This window comes from Macaca fascicularis, chromosome 14, assembly GCF_037993035.2.
Source record: "Macaca fascicularis isolate 582-1 chromosome 14, T2T-MFA8v1.1".
Lineage (NCBI taxonomy): Eukaryota > Metazoa > Chordata > Mammalia > Primates > Cercopithecidae > Macaca > Macaca fascicularis.
Genome location: NC_088388.1, coordinates 74,398,196 through 74,415,785, shown reverse-complemented (window position 1 = coordinate 74,415,785; position 17,590 = coordinate 74,398,196). Strand labels below are relative to the sequence as shown.

General features: G+C 54.8%; 1 protein-coding gene across 11 annotated transcripts in view; it reads left to right on the top strand.

Annotated features, from left to right (window-relative positions):
- The first annotated feature begins 6,125 nt into the window (after positions 1 to 6,125).
- GDPD5 (glycerophosphodiester phosphodiesterase domain containing 5) overlaps positions 6,126 to 17,590 on the top strand; it is a 91,750-nt gene continuing 80,285 nt past the window's right edge. For 7 of the 11 annotated variants that reach the window (XR_010580920.2, XM_074014783.1, XM_045371287.2 and 4 more), the window contains exon 1: positions 6,126 to 6,878. The gene's annotated coding sequence lies outside the window, so the exon portion shown is untranslated. Of the gene's footprint in view, positions 6,879 to 16,193; positions 16,268 to 17,590 lie in introns of all 11 variants that reach the window. The other 4 variants (XM_074014786.1, XM_065528733.1, XM_074014782.1 and 1 more) reach the window with 1 other exon arrangement.

The following is a 17,590-nucleotide window of genomic DNA, read 5'->3' as shown; positions in this document are numbered from 1 at the left end:
CCACACTTCCCTCCCAGGGGCCACTCCCCCTCTCCTCCCAAAGGCTGTCCACTCCCAAGAGGTGGGCTCAAGCCTGGCCCACCCCCAGAGCTCTACCACAGCATATCCCATGTATCTCCCAATGGTCCCTCAAACTCACTGTGTCCCAAAAACACATCATAACCTTTCCTCATACTTGCATCTCCAGGATCCCCGCCACAGCAAATGGTACCACCAGCTGGGCCCCTGGAGTCACCCAGGCATTTCTAGCTCCCTATTGCCCTACGTGGACACAAATCAGTAGCTCGTGCCTCTTTCCCTGTAAATGTTCTTGGATGCCTCCCACCCACTTGGGCCACAGCCGGGGCCCAGGCTCAGACCCGCACCTCTCCTTGTCACCTTGACTGTTAAAACAGGCCCCATTCCGTCTCTCTGACTCAGTGATCTCTGAGACGCACATACGACCTTGTTGTCCCTATGAAACCCTCCCACGGCTCCCCTCACCCTCAGCACAGAGGCCAACTCTTGACTAAGATCTTGTGTGGCGCGCCTCCCCCCCCGCCCCGCCCCGCCCCCCGCCTAGCTCTCCAGCCACGGGCTCTCTTAACCTTTCGGCCTTGGTACTACAGAATTGATTTTGGTCTCCCAGATATACATCTTGTACCTCAGGCCTCACTGAACATTTGATCTGTTCATCCTCACCACCTTTGAAGGAGCCACTATTTTATTTTTCTTTTTTTTTCCCAACTGAGCTAAACAGCCTGAAGGAGTTACTATTTTCATCTCCCTTTTACCCACAGGAATCTCAGGCACAAAGAGGGAAGGTGACTGGGCCAGGATGTGCACCTGGCTCCCAAGCCCACAGCGTCACAACCCACAGTGCCCTACATCCAACCAGCTCTCCGGGCCAGACAAGTGCCTCCAGCCCCTCGCCACTCCCCATTCCACATACACATTCCTACCAAATCCACCACACGTTAAGTCAGGCTACAGCTCAGATGCTCACCCTGCACAGGTGTCCTGGATCCCCTTGGGACCCCTAGTTGACCTCCTTTGGCAATAATCTGGAACATAAAGTTTCCCCCAGGTGTACTGGGGTAGGTGTGGCCCCAGCTCCTATAGCACTGTTATACATCAGTTGAAGTCAGTTGGGGCCACAGGGTCACTGAGGGCAGTGGAAGGCCAGAGAGGAGGAGGGGCAGGCAGGTGGGGTCCCAGGGATGCCCTCTGGATGTGCATGAGTGGGTAGAGCAGGCTGGGTCCAAGCCAAGCCTCCCACTCCCCTTCACACTCTCTCCTTGCTAATACTCCAGCATCCTCCCAATAAATTCCAAACACGAACCCCATCTAACATGGCCTCTCTGGCTCCCCCTCATTTACCTGACACTCAATGGGAACTTATGCGTGTCATCAGCACTACCCTAGGTTTCTTACGAAAATTAACTCACTTAATCCTTTTTTTTTTTTTTTTTTTTTTTGAGACGGAGTCTCCCTCTGTCGCCCAGGCTGGAGTGCAGTGGCGCGATCTCGGCTCACTGCAAGCTCCGCCTCCCGGGTTCACGCCATTCTCCTGCCTCAGCCTCCCGAGTAGCTGGGACTACAGGCGCCCACAACCGCGCCCGGCTAATTTTTTGTATTTTTAGTAGAGACGGGGTTCCACCGTGGTCTCGATCTCCTGACCTTGTGATCCGCCCGCCTCGGCCTCCCAAAGTGCTGGGATTACAGGCATGAGCCACCGCGCCCGGCCACTTAATCCTTATAAATATCCTACGAGGTTTAAGTACTGGGATTATCCCCACTCTACAGATAAGGAAAATGAGGCACCGAGTAACAACAGAGCTAGTACTTGGTAGTGTCAGGATTTGAATCTAGGCCATGCAGCTCCAGAGTCTGTGCTCTAACTGCTCTGTTGTGCAACTCACTTCTCCCTCCCTCTGTCATTTCTGTTGCCTTAAATGCACCTAACTTCTCACCCCCCACCCGCCCATTCCCACTTTCATGCCTTTGCGCTCAGTGTTCCCTCTGCCTAGAAGACGCTTCCCTCCTTATCTTGACAAGTTCTGCTTCTTAGATACCCAAGCATCACCCTCCCTATGAAGCTGCCCTTGGCCCAGCTTGCCCTCCTCCAGCTGAATCAGGCAGCCTCCTCTGTTCACAAAGTACTTGGTACACATTTCCATGCAGACAGCTCTGGGACTGGAGGCCCCTCGATGATGAGGGCAGGTTCTCATCTGATTGTCCCACCCCTAGATACCCAATGTTTGGTATAGGACTTGGTCCAACTCAGGAAACGTTGGTGAATGAGGGACTGGGGCAGAGAGAAATCAGACTCCACCCCTTGCCCTCCAAAAGCTCATAATCTGGTGGGAAAATTGACCCATCAACAGCAGCCCAGATCCAAAGGCATTAGAGTTCCAAGGAGGCACAAAGGGCCTTCAGTGCCACAGGCTCCAAAGGAAGAGGCTGTGCTTGCAACTGGGAGAAGTGGGCAGGGTTCTCAGAGGCATCAGCTTGTGAGAAGGGCCTTGAAGGATGGAGAAAATCCTCACTAGGCAAGCAGGACACATGCGGGAAGGAGAGACAGGGAAAGGACTCCAGGCTGGCAGGGATGGAGACAGAGGAGTAGGAAGGCACGAAGCATTTTAAGGGCTCAATGAGCTCAATAGAGCCCAACCACCCCACCAGACAGGGAGCTGCAGGAGGGCAGAGCGTCCCTGCCATTGCCTCACACAGGACCTGCATATATGGATGCAGTGTAAGGATTTGCTGGAAGCAGATCTCCAGGGGTGTGGAGCCTCATACAATTCTATCTAAGAAAAACTGAAAAATTACTAATATAAATGTAGGTGTGAAAGTGAATGTCTGGGCCAGGCACGGTGGCTCAAGCCTGTAATCCCAGCACTTTGGGAGGCCGAGACGGGCGGATCACGGGGTCAGGAGATCGAGACCATCCCGGCTAACACAGTGAAACCCCGTCTCTACTAAAAAATACAAAAAACTAGCCGGGCGAGGTGGCGGGCGCCTGTAGTACCAGCTACTCGGGAGGCTGAGGCAGGAGAATGGCGTAGACCCAGGAGGCGGAGCTTGCAGTGAGCTGAGATCCGGCCACTGCACTCCAGCCTGGGCGACAGAGCGAGACTCCGTCTCCAAAAAAAAAAAAAGTGAATGTCTGTCTGCCATAAGAATGGGAGGAGCTGTGTTTAACAGCCCTGGGGCCTGAAGCTGAAGCTGCTGCCTCTGTGTAAGGAAGGTAGAAGGTTCTTGGAAACAGTAGGGCATCAAGCAGAAAAGACTAATGTTTCCGTGCAGCCTTGCCCTCCACCACCGCCCAGACCAGCCACCATGACCACCTCTGTCGTGCTTCGTGGAACTCATTTGCCACCAAAAGGCCAGATTCCCCAGCTCACAAGACTCCTTTCCCTTTGGAAGAGTGGCCAGACGGCAAATGTGGGTGTCTGAGACCTGTTTGCTGGTCACCTCCTGATGACCTTGGGCATGTCTCCCCCCACACACCCCCAGCGCCTCAGAGGTCATGGAGGTCTATTCTGAAAAGCTCCTTTTCATTCTGACATCCTGCTCATCTGACCTGGCTGAGGAGGCTCTCGCAGCAGGGGCAGCCAGAGAACTCTCTGAGAGCCTCATTCATCTCCCAGCGCTGAGATCTCACACGGGCGGGCCATGTACCAGGCTGGGTGGTGGTGGGTGGGAGGGAAATCAGACATGGATCAATCATTACAGAACCTTCAAGCTGAGGGAGCCCAGACCAAAGGCAGGCAGCCTGGGGGAGTTCAGGAAGGCTTCTCGGAGGTGGTGATAAATCTTGGAGTAGGTGCCAAGTAAATAATTGTTGAATAAATGACCCATCTCATGTCCCACCTCTCATGAGAGATGGGGCATTTATTCAACAATTATTTATTTGGCACCTACTATGTGCCAGGCTCCATGTTAGGCTCTAGGGATACAGCAGTGAAGAGAACAGGTGGGCATTTGGCCACCTTCAGCCCAGCAGAGAAATGGGAATTAACTCCAGAGAGAAGGGGAACAGCAGGGCAACACATGGAGGAGACAACTGCATGGAGACAGGAAGCATTCTGCTTGCTAATGGAGCTGAGAGAAGTTGGCACAAGCAGAGAGGGAAGTAAGCAATGGGGAGATGAGGTTGGTGGGGTCAGCAGGCAGACAGCAATAACAAAGGGGCTGGAATGCCAGGCTAGGGATGTAGGGCTTGGTCATGCTGGCAATCGGGAGCCAGAGAAGGCTCTGGATAGAGGGAAGAGCCACAAGGTTTCTTAGCGTCAAGTTCAACAGATAAAGGCAAAACTGCCTTCTCCCAGCCCTCAGGCTGGAGAGACCAGTCCCAGCTTCCTGGAGCCAACTTGCCTACTCCCAATCCCTGGGCCTGGAGAAGAGAGGGCACCCTCAAGTCCGCAGCCTAAACTTCAGCCTCCAGCTCACCCTCTTCCTTGTTCTTCCAACCAGTCTCTCAGCCATAGTTTGATGCCATTTCTTTTGCAGGGAATGCCCATGCTTCACCCACTGAAGCCTGCTGCCTGCCCAGTGCCTCACCTGGTTCCCTGCCAGGTAGCACCTTTATTCTTCTTTTATAGATGAGGAAACAGAGGCTCAGAGAGGGAGAGTAATCTGTTAAAGTCACAGAGCTTTACCCTAGAATTTGATAGTGATGGGTGGATACAACTCTGTGCCAGCTGTGTGGTCTTGGGAACGTCACTTAGCCTCTCTGTGCTGAGTCCTCATCTGTGAAATGGAGTACCTATCACAACATAAGGTTGGTGTGAGGCTTACAAAGAGGCTGTCCTGTGCCACCAACATCCCTTAGCTCCCCAGGGCAGTTAGCTGCTTTCACTTGGCCCCTACCCCACTCCCCCGGGGCACACATTCAACTTTCATTCATACATCAATTCCCTCCAACGCCTTCTCTGCGCCTGTCCCTGTGCAGACACACTGAAGACCGCTCCGTGGCCAAGCACCAGGCTCACACCTGTAATCTCAGCACTTTGGGAGTCCGAGGCAGGAGGATCGCTGGAACACAGGAGATGGAGACCAGCCTAGAAAACACTGTGAGACTCTGTCTCTACAAAAAAATTTAAAAATTAGCCGGATGTGGTGGTGCACGCCTGTAGTCACAGCTATCCCGGAGGCACAGGGTGGGAGGATCTCCTGAGCCCGGAAGTTCGAGGCTGCAGTGAGCCGTGATAGTGCCACTGCACTCCACCCTGGGCCACAGAGCGGGACCCTGTCTCAAAATAACATAACATAACATAACATAACATAACATAACATAACATAACATAACATAACATAAAATGAAAGATGGCTCTTGCACCCAATGTGCAGGGTGGGATGGGGCGGGAGCAGACTGCAGATGCATCACGATTCGAAGTGTGTGTCCTCACACAACTCTCCTCTTGAGTTCGTATTTTTAAAAATTGACCACGACGCTCTCCTCCTCGGGGATGGGCGCAGGGAAGGGAGGCTTGTGGAAGACAAATTCGTTCCTTATTTCCAAAAACTTGTTTTTCACCATTTCGTGAAATCTGAACACTTCCCAGACCAACTCTCACCTCTGAGTGCCGAGCACTAGAAGCTGGGCAGGAGCAAGCTGTCGGCGGCATCCCACCACCCAGGAGGGTTCGCTCCAGCGTCCCTGGGATCCCTGACCCCGGATATCCCCCCACGCCTCCACCTTGCCTCGTCCCGGCTTCTTTTCCTACCCTGGCCCCTGCTGCTTCCCCGTGAACCCCGCAATCCCCGCACAGCAGTCCCCATGCCCCTGTCCCAAACAAGCCAGCCCTCTCGCCTCTCCCTCCATCCGGGTCCCGAGACCAACCCCCTCCCCGACTCGGCCCTTTCTGAACTCCCAGCCCCGCCATTGTCCTTTTGTAGCCGCACCTCTTCATTGTCCGCCCCGCCCTCTCCGAGGTAGAGTCCGCGTTCCGCAGGGCGCCGCTCCGCTCCCACCCTCGGATTGGCTCCTGCGGCCCCATGCGCGGGGCCCGGGAAGGGGAGCCGACGCGCGCCCCGCCCCTGCCCGCTGCCGGCCGGGGGCGGGGTCCCTGCTGCCTCCGCCCCGTCCGGGCGGGGCCGCGCTGGCTGGCGCTCCGGCGCTGGGCGGCGCTGCCTCGGCTGAGATCGGGCTGCGGCTCCGGTGGGGGTGGGCGGCGGGGATGACAGCGGAGGTGGCAGCGGCGCGGCGCTGAGCGAGCGGTGAGCGAGCGGGGGAAGAGGAGGAAGTGGAGCCGCAGCCGGGAGCTCGGGAGTCGGCTGCCGCGCCGAGGTCCGCCCCGTTTTACAGAGCGAGCTGAGTCGGGACCTGGAAAGACTTCCCCGCGGGGCTCCGGCCGCCGCACCTCCCCGCCGGCGCCTGCACTGCCCTGCCCTGCCCTGCCCGTCCCAGCCCCGCGGTCCGGGGCGTGCGGCCGGGACGCGCGGAGTCCCGGCCCTGACCCGCTGCGCCGGGGCGGCACGCTCCTAACCCAGCAGTACGGGTCCGTGGTTGCAGGGTAGCTCCGCGCCTTTCCATCAGTGAGGGTCGGAGCCCCTACTCCGGAGCTAGCGCATTGTGGCCCCAGGCTCTCGACTCCGGTGCACGGGACCCCGGACGCCCCCAGCCTCTGGCTCCACGAGACCCCAACCTTCAGTTGCCTCCACCCGAGTGCTTCGGACTTGGAACAGCGCGAGTGCCCAGGAAGCTCCGGCCGGGTCGTGCGCTCCGTGAGGGGTCCTAGGCAGGCAGGACAGTCGGACCGAACGGCCAGGCTGGTGCCACGAACCCAGGCTGCCACCTTCCTCCCGCCTCAGGCGAGGGGCTCAGTGCCTGCCCCGAAGATAACACAGGGGTCCCCTTCTGTCCCGTCGGCCCGCGAGAGCCAAGGCTGCAGGTGAGAGCCCCGGATGCGGGGCAGAAGCGGTCCCCGACCCCATCGCAGCAGCGCGGGGGCCAGCGGAGGGAGTCTCGGGGGGAACAAGCAGAGGCTGGAACTGGCTGGGAGGGGGCGCGGGAAGGGGAGGGGAAAGAAAGAAAACGGGCTCTTATTGAGCGCCCATTGTGTGCGGGTCCGCGCCCCGCCACGCCCCGCGCCTAAGGCTCACTGCTACTCCTGAAATAGGTGTTGTGTATTATTATCGGCGCTTGCAGATGGAGAAACTGAGGCTTAACGGGGCTGAGTGATCTTTCACTGCGGGGAGGAGACTGGGGAAGCGGGAGAGGATAGAAGGGGAAGAAGCAGAGCACCTGAGCGCTGATCCTAAAGCTGAGGAAGTGGCTTTTTTTTTCTTGCCTCCCGCTCCCTGGCCATGTCACCCCCCAGGAAAGGTGACTCAGAGTTGAGGGCAGAGGTGAGAAGCTTCCTAGTTCCAAAGCTTCTCTCCCTGTGGGCCCAGGATGTGAGAGCAGCAGCTCCTGGCCGTTGTGTGTCAGACTCCAGGGTCTCTTAGACACTCTGGAGATCCTGAGATGTGCTTATCTGTTGGTGAATTCACTGCAGAGATCCCCAAGTAAGGGTCCATCAGAGCTGGAGATGTGACCCCTCTGGGGTGGCTGGAGACGTGGCTCACGTGGCTCACCTCCCTCACATTACTAATGGGGCCACTGAGGCCCACCCGAAGGGAGTGTCAGTTATCCGGTCCTAAAGACAATGAATCCTTGATCCAGAAGTAGACTTGAGAAAACCTTCGTGAGCATCCTTCAAAGTATCCACACTCCTCCCCAGTTAGGATCTTCCGGATAGGTGGCTGGGGCTTTCCCTATCCCTGATGTGAGATCTGGGCGACCATGTATGAGGCTGTGGTGGGAATCAGTGTGGTTGGTGCAGGGGCCCCGAGGAGTGCCCGCAACCCCATAGCCTTTGGCCCAAATGGAAGGTCCAACCTAATTCTCTTCTGGGCAGGGGAACCTGCAGGACACCTCTGCCCAGGAAGGAAGGGACCTGCTCAAGGTCTCAAGGCTGGGGGCTCCCAGGGCTGGGGCACAGTCCCAGGTGTCTTGATTCCCAGGCAGGGGATGCTTCTGCTGCCCCCGAGGCAGGTAGGGAGAGGGGCGTTGTGAAAGAGCCCTTGCCCTGACTCTGTGGGCTCTTGTTCTGTGTGGGGAAGGGGAGGGGATCTGGCCCTGGTCTGGGCCCTGTGGCCTTGGCTAGGACTGGTTAACCCTAGATGTGCTCAACTCCCTGGAGTCAAGGGGAAACCTCCTTGGAAAGCCCCTGGAAGGTGGAGGAGGGTGGTGAGAGGTCAGTGGAAGTCTGAAGCTCAATCCCTGGGGGTGGAAGGGTTAGAGGAACCCAAAAGAAAAGGTGACTGAGGGGCTTGGGATTCCCTCTACCCCCTACCTCCATCCAGGGATTCAAATCCTCCCTCACAATAATCTCTACATCTAAACAAAGCTCTTAGAGGAAATAATTTCACACCTGTGATCTCCTTTCATGATGTGGAGAGAGCCTGGAACCTGGAGTGAAGCAGAAGAGGGTTGCGGAGTCACCTGAGACCTCTTGATGCATCCATGGTTCCAAGTGCCACCTTAAAATTGATTATGGCAGGCTGTGTGTTACCTGCTCAGTTAGTGGGGCCATCACATCCAACAGTTAAGTGCTAAGGGGTATGTCGTACTTGCCAAGACTGGGGTAGTTATTAACGGCCCAGTCTTGTGTGGGAAACTGAAGCTCAGATAGGTAAAACCACTTCCCCAGGGCCTTTGAGTTTGCTTGTAGAACTGTTTAAGTGCCAACTGCATACCAGGTGCCCTGGAAGTTACCCAGACGGGCTAAGCGGCAGCCTCGAGCCACAGTAACTGGTGAGCCCCAGATAGTGGTGAATCAGACAGACCAGGTGGGCGTGAGTCTACTCTGCCTCCCACTAGCTGAGTGGCACTGAGCAAATCACTTCATCCCTCTGAGCCTATAAAATTAGAATACCTCCTTTAGCAGGTTGTTGTGAGGATTAAATGAGCTACAAAGATGTAGTGCCTGGCCAAATATCTGTTTCTATCCCTATGAAGAAAAGAAAGCTTGAAGTTTGACCAGGAAGTCTAGGGAAATTATCAGACTTGTTTTAGATTAGAACGCAGGATATTGTTGCAGGCTCAGAGACCTGAATTTGCTCAGCTCAGGCTGCTAGTCTCATAGCCTCTAGAATCAGTCTGCTTGGGGACACTGGCAAGGGGCTCTGGATTCTTACCTCCTCCCTTGGCTTCCTGCTGGCAGGGCTGTGGTGCCTGGAGCTGGTGTCCATTCCCTCAGGTCCATTGTCTGACCTCCCTAGGCACCTAGGTGCGGTGAATAATGTATTACTCCCCTCAGCTGGGGGCAGACTCAGGGAAATAGCTCTATGCTCAGTAAGCTTCTGAACCCTACCAGAGGAGGTGGGGGCTCCTGTCTGTGCTGTTAGCAGTCTTGGATATGGAGGGGCAGGCAGGATAGGACAGGGAGAAAGTATCATCTGGCCCCCAACAGAAGAGAGCTGGGGTTGATGATGTCCTGTCTCTCCTGTTGGGGGCTAGATGGTCCCATAGGCAACACTGGGAACCAAGCTAGCTGAGCTAGGATCAAGTGGGCCTCTGATTCCAGAGAGGTGGTGAAGGGGAGGAGTAAGGGGGAGGGTACAGGGCAGAAAGAGGGTGGAGGGGAGGCCCTTGAGGACTGGGGTAACCAGAAAGGCTTTGTCAGGGAGGTGGCTGTCTGGGCAGGAGCTAGAGGCAACTTGCTGCAGAGATGGGGGATCCTGACATCCCTCCAAGAATGAATCCTGGCTGTGCCACCATCTCACTGAGAGCATGGGCAAGACACATGATCCCACCAGGCCTCCATTTCCTCTTCTGTGAAATGAGGGTCGTGATGTCCACTTCTCAAGGCTGTTACAGATGATCTTGAGGTCCCATGTGTGAAACACACGGCACTATAGGCACTCAACAAGGGGGTGCCTCATCATGAGTGTGAACCATGGGTGGGCTAGTGGCGGGGCAGGTGGCATAGTGTGGTAAGCCGAGAGATGGGGAGAACTTGGGGCGAGGAGCCTGGCTTGGTGGGGTTAGTGAGGGATGAATGCCCATATGGGAGAGGGCCTTGAATGTTGGACAGAACTCACATTTCAGAAAGCTTAATGGAGCCCCCATTTAGAAGCCTCTGTGGCTCCTTACAGCCTGTAAGATGAAGACCAGGCCCTAGTTATGGCATTCAGGTCCTTGGTCGCCGTAGCCTCTGCCTGGCCCTCTGGCTCATTGCTCTACACTGTCTCCTAAACACACCACATGTGGCCCCATCGCAGCCCCTTTGCTTGTTCCTCCCATCACAACTGCCATCTCTGCCTCTTCTCCACGTATCTCCCCACCTGTCAAGACCTGACTCAGGTCATAAATTCCCTCAGAAACATTCCTGGATTACCCAACCCTCTGGTCATGCCCCCTCTGAATCTTTAACGTTCAACAGTAATAGTAAAAAATAATACCTACCATCCATAACATTTTGCAGTTTGTAAAATATATCCACACAATACTACAGTGATGATATCAACAACAGCTGATACTCTTGAGTACTTACTATGAGCCAGACAATGTGCTAAATGCTTTATAGACACTCTTGTTCACCCAAACTCCCCGAGGTAGCTACTGTTATCCCCTAGAAACGGGCTCAGAGAGGTACCTTATCTTTCCCAAGGTCACACAGCTTGAAGGTGGGGAGCAGGGAGCCAAGCTGCATCTGTTTGAATTGTAAATCTGTGCTTAGAAGAAGTACTGTCTCCTCACCTCCACCCAAGTACCTCGAAAGCATACTTTGTATGTAAAAAGCCTGGACAAGGCTTTTTCTCAAGGCTATGGAAGGGCAGTGTTGGACTGAGCATGGCACCCAGGAAGGACCTGGGCCCTAGGCTGTGCGCAGGCTGGCTGGCTGGCTGGCTGGCGTGAGTCGGCCCCTCCCTGGGGTCCTGTGTGTCCATGTCTATGGGGAGCAGGGTGGGGTCTGAGCTCCCCTGTAGCTCCAGCTTTCTTTTTTTTTTTTTTTTTTTTTTTTGAGACGGAGTCTCGCTCTGTCGCCCAGGCTGGAGTGCAGTGGCCGGATCTCAGCTCACTGCAAGCTCCACCTCCCGGGTTCACGCCATTCTCCTGCCTCAGCCTCCCGAGTAGCTGGGACTACAGGCGCCCGCCACCTCGCCCGGCTAGTTTTTTGTATTTTTTTAGTAGAGACGGGGTTTCACCGTGTTAGCCAGGATGGTCTCGATCTCCTGACCTCGTGATCCGCCCGTCTCGGCCTCCCAAAGTGCTGGGATTACAGGCTTGAGCCACCGCGCCCGGCCGTAGCTCCAGCTTTCTACAGTGTCTTTCGTGACCCTGGAAGGAGGAGGAGGAGACTACAGCACCAGAGCCAGAGGATGTGGTGTGACAGGCAGCTGTGATTTTTGGCCTGGCCACTGTCTGGGCCAGCAGGCTCTGTGGGTAGCCGCCTCGCCCAAAGGAGGGTGGTGGCCTGAGCTGCAGGCAGCATGGTCATTAGCTGGCAGAGGAGACCCTGTGATTGGGAGCTGGCTGGGCCAGGCCAGGCCAGGTTGGCAGGACTGGAGGCAGGCTGGCCGGGCCACAGTGGGGTCACTGGCAGGGCAGCCAACTTCTCCTCCCTTTGCCCCCTTTGGGGTGGTGGCAAACCCACACTGGGCACCAGAGCTTTGTAGGCCAAGGCTTACCCTTTGTCCTGCTGGGACCATGGGAAAGAGCAGTAAGGAGTTCAACCAGGCCCAAAGATGCTGCCTCCTATAAGCTTCCAGGACTCCTCCCATGCAGGTGGGATCCAAGCCTCCTCTGCTGCTGATTCATGGCCATCTGCACACTGACTGTGGTCTGTGGATTGGGGTTCTGCTTGGTCTGCTTCCCTTGCTGGCTTGTCAAAACTAGATTCTATGTGCCCCCCCCCATCCTCCCCTCCCTCTGAGTGCCTAGAAGTGTGCCTGGCACAGAACCACACCCTCCGGACCAGGGGAGGCAGTGCAAGCTGCCCTGTGGACAGCTTGCTCAACTTTTGCACCTCTGTTTTTTCCCTGTAAATTGGGGCTGATAATAACTGTTATTAAATGAGATGAAGGAAGTGGGGTGCCTGTCCAGGCCTGGCACACAGGTGGGTACTCCATCAGCATGAGTCCTCTTGCCCATCCCCTCAATGGCTTTGGCAACTCAGTAAGAAATTGATGGAAGAGTCCAGTGAGAGATGGCAGGAGGGAGGGCATGCCAGGTAGCAGGGAGGCCTTCTCTTAGGGGGATTTAGCTGGGGTTTGCAGAGACACAGTTCCTACCACCTTCCATGTAAACACTGGTGTGTAAGCAGGTGCTGTTGGCCTGGAAGGGTCCCGAGCTAGGTTCAGGGCAGGGAGAAGGACTGGGATATCTGGGGACTTGGGTTTTCTTCTCAGGCCTACGCAGAAGAAATGACCCAGGTGGGAGAAGCCGTCTGGTGTCCAGCTAGCACATACTGGGCGGAGAGTGTGAGTTCTTCCTTAAAGGGAAGCAGCATTTATTTGGTGCTGCTCACGCATGCATCCAACCAAAATGTAACACGGTTGGAGATTCTGATCTGTGGGGGAAACAACATTAGACAAAGAAATACACAGATGCAAAACTTCCAAATTGTGAGAAGCGGGCTCCTGAGGCAGGGGCCCGTCCCATCTGTATCTGTGGCTGGTGGCACAGGGTAGGGCTAAATGACTTGGGCAAGTGATTTAACCTCTTTGGGTTTTAGTTTCCCCATATGTAAAGTGGGGATAATTATAGCATCTTCATCATAGTAGTGAGGGTGAAATGAATTATACATGTAAAGCACTCAGAAAAATACCCAGCGCATTATGAGCACTCAGTGCAGGTTAGCTGTTATGATCTGTATCTCCAGCACCTCACAGAGGATCTTAGAGAAAACAGGTGCTCAGGAAAGGCGTTTGGAGTGAATCCCAGGCAAAGGGCAGCTGCTCTGTGGAATGAATGAATGAACAGCCTGCTAGGGATGGGAGGACACAGAAGCAGTGACAACACAGAATGTGACAGGGAAGTCCAGGGGCCTGGGGTTGCCCAGCGCTGGGTGGGGAGGGGAGTCAGGGAAGGCTTCCTGGAGGTGGTGCCCGTGTTGCAGACTTTGGACCTCTGTGAGGTCAGCACTGAACGAGCTGAGAGAGAAGTAGCTCCTCTCCAAAGGTAGCTGGCAAGGGGGAGTGCTTGGGCAGACCCCAGGACCAGTGGACTCCACAGGCCTCTCACTTCCCACCACCCCACACTGTCTCTCCATCTGTGACATTCTGCTTTCAGGGCATGAGGAAGGCGAACAGGCAGGTGGGGAGGAAGTGTGGGCTGCTGGTCTGACAGGCCCAGCTCTTCCCAGGCTTGTGACCAAATCTCCTACAGAAAAGGATAAACAGGCCTGCTTTGAGTTCTTTTATCTTCCTGCTCCCAAGGCACGCCAGCAAGCAGAGGGGGTCTTCCAGCATTAATCCTGCAGCTGTTTAGCTTTTGAACGAGTGGACTCTTTAAAAAAATGCCACGAAGAATGTGTCTCACTCTCTCACCCAGAAGCCTCAAAGAGAAACTTCTCTCCCACTGACAAGGGAGCCAGGACCCCCCAAGTGTCTTAAAGAAGCTCACCCCAGGGGCAGTCAGATATCAGGGGACCCCTCATGCTGCCTCGATTTGTTGCTGGCTGGGGGGCCTTGAGGACACCCTTATATTTTGCGTGGCTTCTGCCCGTTTTGTAAAATGGGGTCAGGGTAATAAATCCCTTCTTTCCTTAGAGAGGTGTGGGGTAGGGGAGTTTCAGAGGTGGGAAGGGCAGCAGTGGGCATCCAAGCCCATGCCTTTCAAACTTTGTTTCACATTAGAATCATCTGGGAAACTTTTGAAAGTCCTGCAGGCCCTACAATCTCTGGGGCAAGACCCAGGCGTCAGTAGTTGTTGAAGCTCCCCTGGTGATTTCAGTTTGAGAGCCACCTGGCTGCCCTCTGCAGCCTGCCTCCCACAGTGTCCCAAGACAATACTTGCACATCCCCAGGACAAGGAGCTCATCCTTCTGAGGCTACTTCCTCCCCGCAGGACCTCCCTACCTGGAGAGATGAGGGGAGTGGAAAGACTTGGTAATCCAGTTAACCTGGGTTCCAGCTGCTCCCTGCATGTCTTCTCAGAGCCTTGGTTTCCTCATCTGAAAAATGACAATAACAATCTCTCTGAAAGTGCCACAGAGGCCAGACGAGGCCACACATGGCAAACGTAACCTGACACCGGGCTGGACTGAGACCCTGAACTCCCTGCCCCAGCCACCTGAGGCCAGGTCTCTGAGATTGGTACTGGTTGGGGTGGGATCAACACCCAGCCCTGGGGCCCTTCCCACTGTTCCCTTTGTCTCTAAGAGATAAGACAAGGCAGTGAGCATTTTGTTTTGCTCAGTTTTGCTTTAATGGTCAAAGTGTCAGACTCTCCTTAACAATGAAGCCTTGTCTGAATCTGCTTGTTTTTCCAACCCGGACACCCAACTGCACCACCCGCTTGGGGCCCCTGTCCCACCTGGGAGAACTGCAGAATGTCAGAGGATTTTTTTTTTTTTTAACCTAGGAGGGGGTGTCCAGGGAACATTAGAGGCCTCTGGGCAAATTCTCGCCAATAACTGACCGCACTTAAGTCATCCAACTCTGCTGTGATTGTGAGCCAGTTCACTAAAATTATTTCAAGGCAGTTACTAGGTGTTGTGCCAAACCCCTATCAGTGCCAGTGAGGATGGCACCAGGCTCAAGAGACCAAAGAGGAGACCCAGAGCCAGCGAATGAAACATGGAGTTTTACTAGGGGCTCACACACAGGGGAGAGAGTCCAGTGGCTGCTGACTGGACCGAAGAACCACAACCACTTGCAGGAAGTGTGCAGTTTTTTTTGTTTTTGTTTTTGTTTTTGTTTTTGTTGAGATGGAGTTTCGCTCTTATTGTCCAGGCTGGAGTGCAATGGCACGATCTTCACTCACTGCACCCCTGTGCCTCCCAGGTTCAAGCGATTCTCCTGCCTCAGCCTCTCGAGTAGCTGCGATTGCAGACATGTGCCACCACACTCAGCTGATTTTGTATTTTTAGTAGAGATGGAGTTCCACTATGTTGGTCAGGCTGGTCTCAAACTCCTGACTTCAGGTGATCTGCCCACCTCCGCCTCTCAAAGTGCTGGGATTGCAGCCGTGAGTCACAGCCCCACTGGCCTAAAAGCATGCAATTTCTATAGCATTTTCACTTAGCACCTCCCCCAACAACTTCCACCTAGCAACCTGCATTTACCCCAAAACAACAGGCCTCAATCCTGTTTGGCCCGCAGGTTCCATAGGATGGGCCGGGAGCTCAGATGTTCCTCATAGATAAGGAATGGATCTCCGGGTTGGCTACTCCCAGATCCCTTAGCTTAGAACCAGACTGCATTCAGGTGCATCTGCCATACAAGGTCATTCTCAGGACTTGCTCAAGTCTAGTTATCTCTGTCCAATATGTCTACCATACAGAAGACAGAAAACTTACGTTGATCCTGGCTTTGTCACTTACTGGCAGGATGACCCTGGAAGAATCATATTTATCTCTTTGAGCACGAGTTGTCTCTCCTGTAAAATGCATTAGTAGGAAGGAATTCCTGGGATTGCCTGAGAAGCAAATAAAATTCTTGGTATGTGGAGCGCAGTGCCTACCGTACACTAAGCACTCAAAAGCTGTTGGTGCATGCACTAACTGGGGAGCTGACCCCTGCCTCCTGCCCCTTCCTTCACTGGCTGGTCCATGCTCCCTATCTCCCAACCTGCTCCCCTTGCCCCACCAGGCCCAGGCTGAGACAGAGGACAGAGGAGGCCTGCACGTGTAATCATGGGCATCCCTTCAAACTGCTCTTCTTTAAGAGCAGAGGAGGCTCTGAGGGCTGGACAGAGGAAGACTATAAAAGGGGCCATTGGTGGCAGTGCTTGGTCTCCTTGCCTTGGCACAGCCAGAGAGGGTGCATCAACCCGGAGTGACTGGCTCAGGCATTAGGCGTGTAACAAATCAACACAGGATAATGCAGCACTGAGGGACTACTAGTGGCTGGGAGCAGTTACCACTCAGGGCTGAAGGAGCAAGGGAAGTGGGCAGCTATAGGGACAGGGGCTGTGGGCCATCAGTACAGGGACCCAGTCAACCCACGAGACCTCACAGGGGATAAACCTCAACTGTCTTTTCTCTTTCCTTCAGTCCCCCATCTGTGCTTCCTGTTGGGTGAACCTCTCTGGAAGCCAGCAGCACGGAGCCCACTACAGTCCACAGAGGTCAGTTCCCAGGGCCCCAGACAAGGTGGAGAGTGGCTCTGGAGAGGCAAACTAAAGACACTTCATCAATCTGTCCCTCGAAAGCCCGGGAGTCCACTGAATACACTGTCCTTAGGACACAGTTTAAAGATCATCTGTTTTTACCATGCCCCTTAATGAAGGAGCTCTCAGCTCTCACCCCAAAGATGAATCAGCAGCCCAGCTGCCACAGACACTTTGGCGAGAGGAGTTTTGGAGTTACCCATCTCTCCATCTCTGCCTCCTCCCCCAAAGCAAGTTACAGGTGGCTTCTGGGGTGACCCTGCCAGGGACAGGGGATCCTCTGGAGTGGAGCAGAAGTCACAGGTAGGCTAGTGTCAGGCAAGCTCAGGTGTACAGAGCAGCAGCCCCAGCCCTGCTGCAACTCGCCCAGCCTGGAGCTGGCCCCGATGTGGCCACTTTATACACCTTCCTTAGAGCTGGGTAGTTATTGCCACAGTTCTGGGGATAGTCCTGAACCCAGAACATGTTGCCCATGTCCCGGGTGCCATGAACCACACCACTCTGAGTTCAGAGGGTCTCCCAGGAGCCTGTGAATGTCAGGTAAGTGGAGTGTGGGGCTGAACAGGCCTGGGACAGGCCATGCAGCAAGTGCCACCAAATGCTGCCGGGCCCTGTGGTGGGGAGTCTGGGTGTAGAGTTGGGTGGGGGTTGGGGTTCCTGCCAAGTAGGGAGCAGGAGGCATAATGGTGCCAGAGACTAATCCTTGCCCAAGAGGAGGCATGGTCAGGGAAAGGACAGAAGATATGGCACTTTGCACGGAAACCACGTGGGAGGCCCCCACGGGGTGTTGTCTGCAGAGGCACAGCTGGCAGTCCTAGGACACAGAGCCCTTTACAGCTGGCCACCAGTGAGCACTCCCTCTCCTTCCTGAAAGGAACACCTCTGGCATCTCCTAGCTCACACCTGGGCATCTGAGGTGGCACAGTGAGATGCCCATGGCAGGTGTGGTAACACCTGGATCCTCAGAGACTTCCTGAGAAGGGAGGTATGTGGAGTCAGAGTTCTGGCTTTAAATCCTGGCTCTGCCTCTCTTGAGTGGAGCTTAGAAGACATGGGCAAGTAACTTAGCCTCTCTGAGCCTCAGTTGCTCACTTACAAAATTAGAGCAGCAACACTTACCTTCCAGGCTGGTTTGAAAGTAAAATGATGGCCGGGCGCGGTGGCTCAAGCCTGTAATTCCAGCACTTTGGGAGGCCGAGACGGGCGGATCACGAGGTCAGGAGATTGAGACCATCCTGGCTAACACGGTGAAACCCCGTCTCTACTAAAAAAATACAAAAA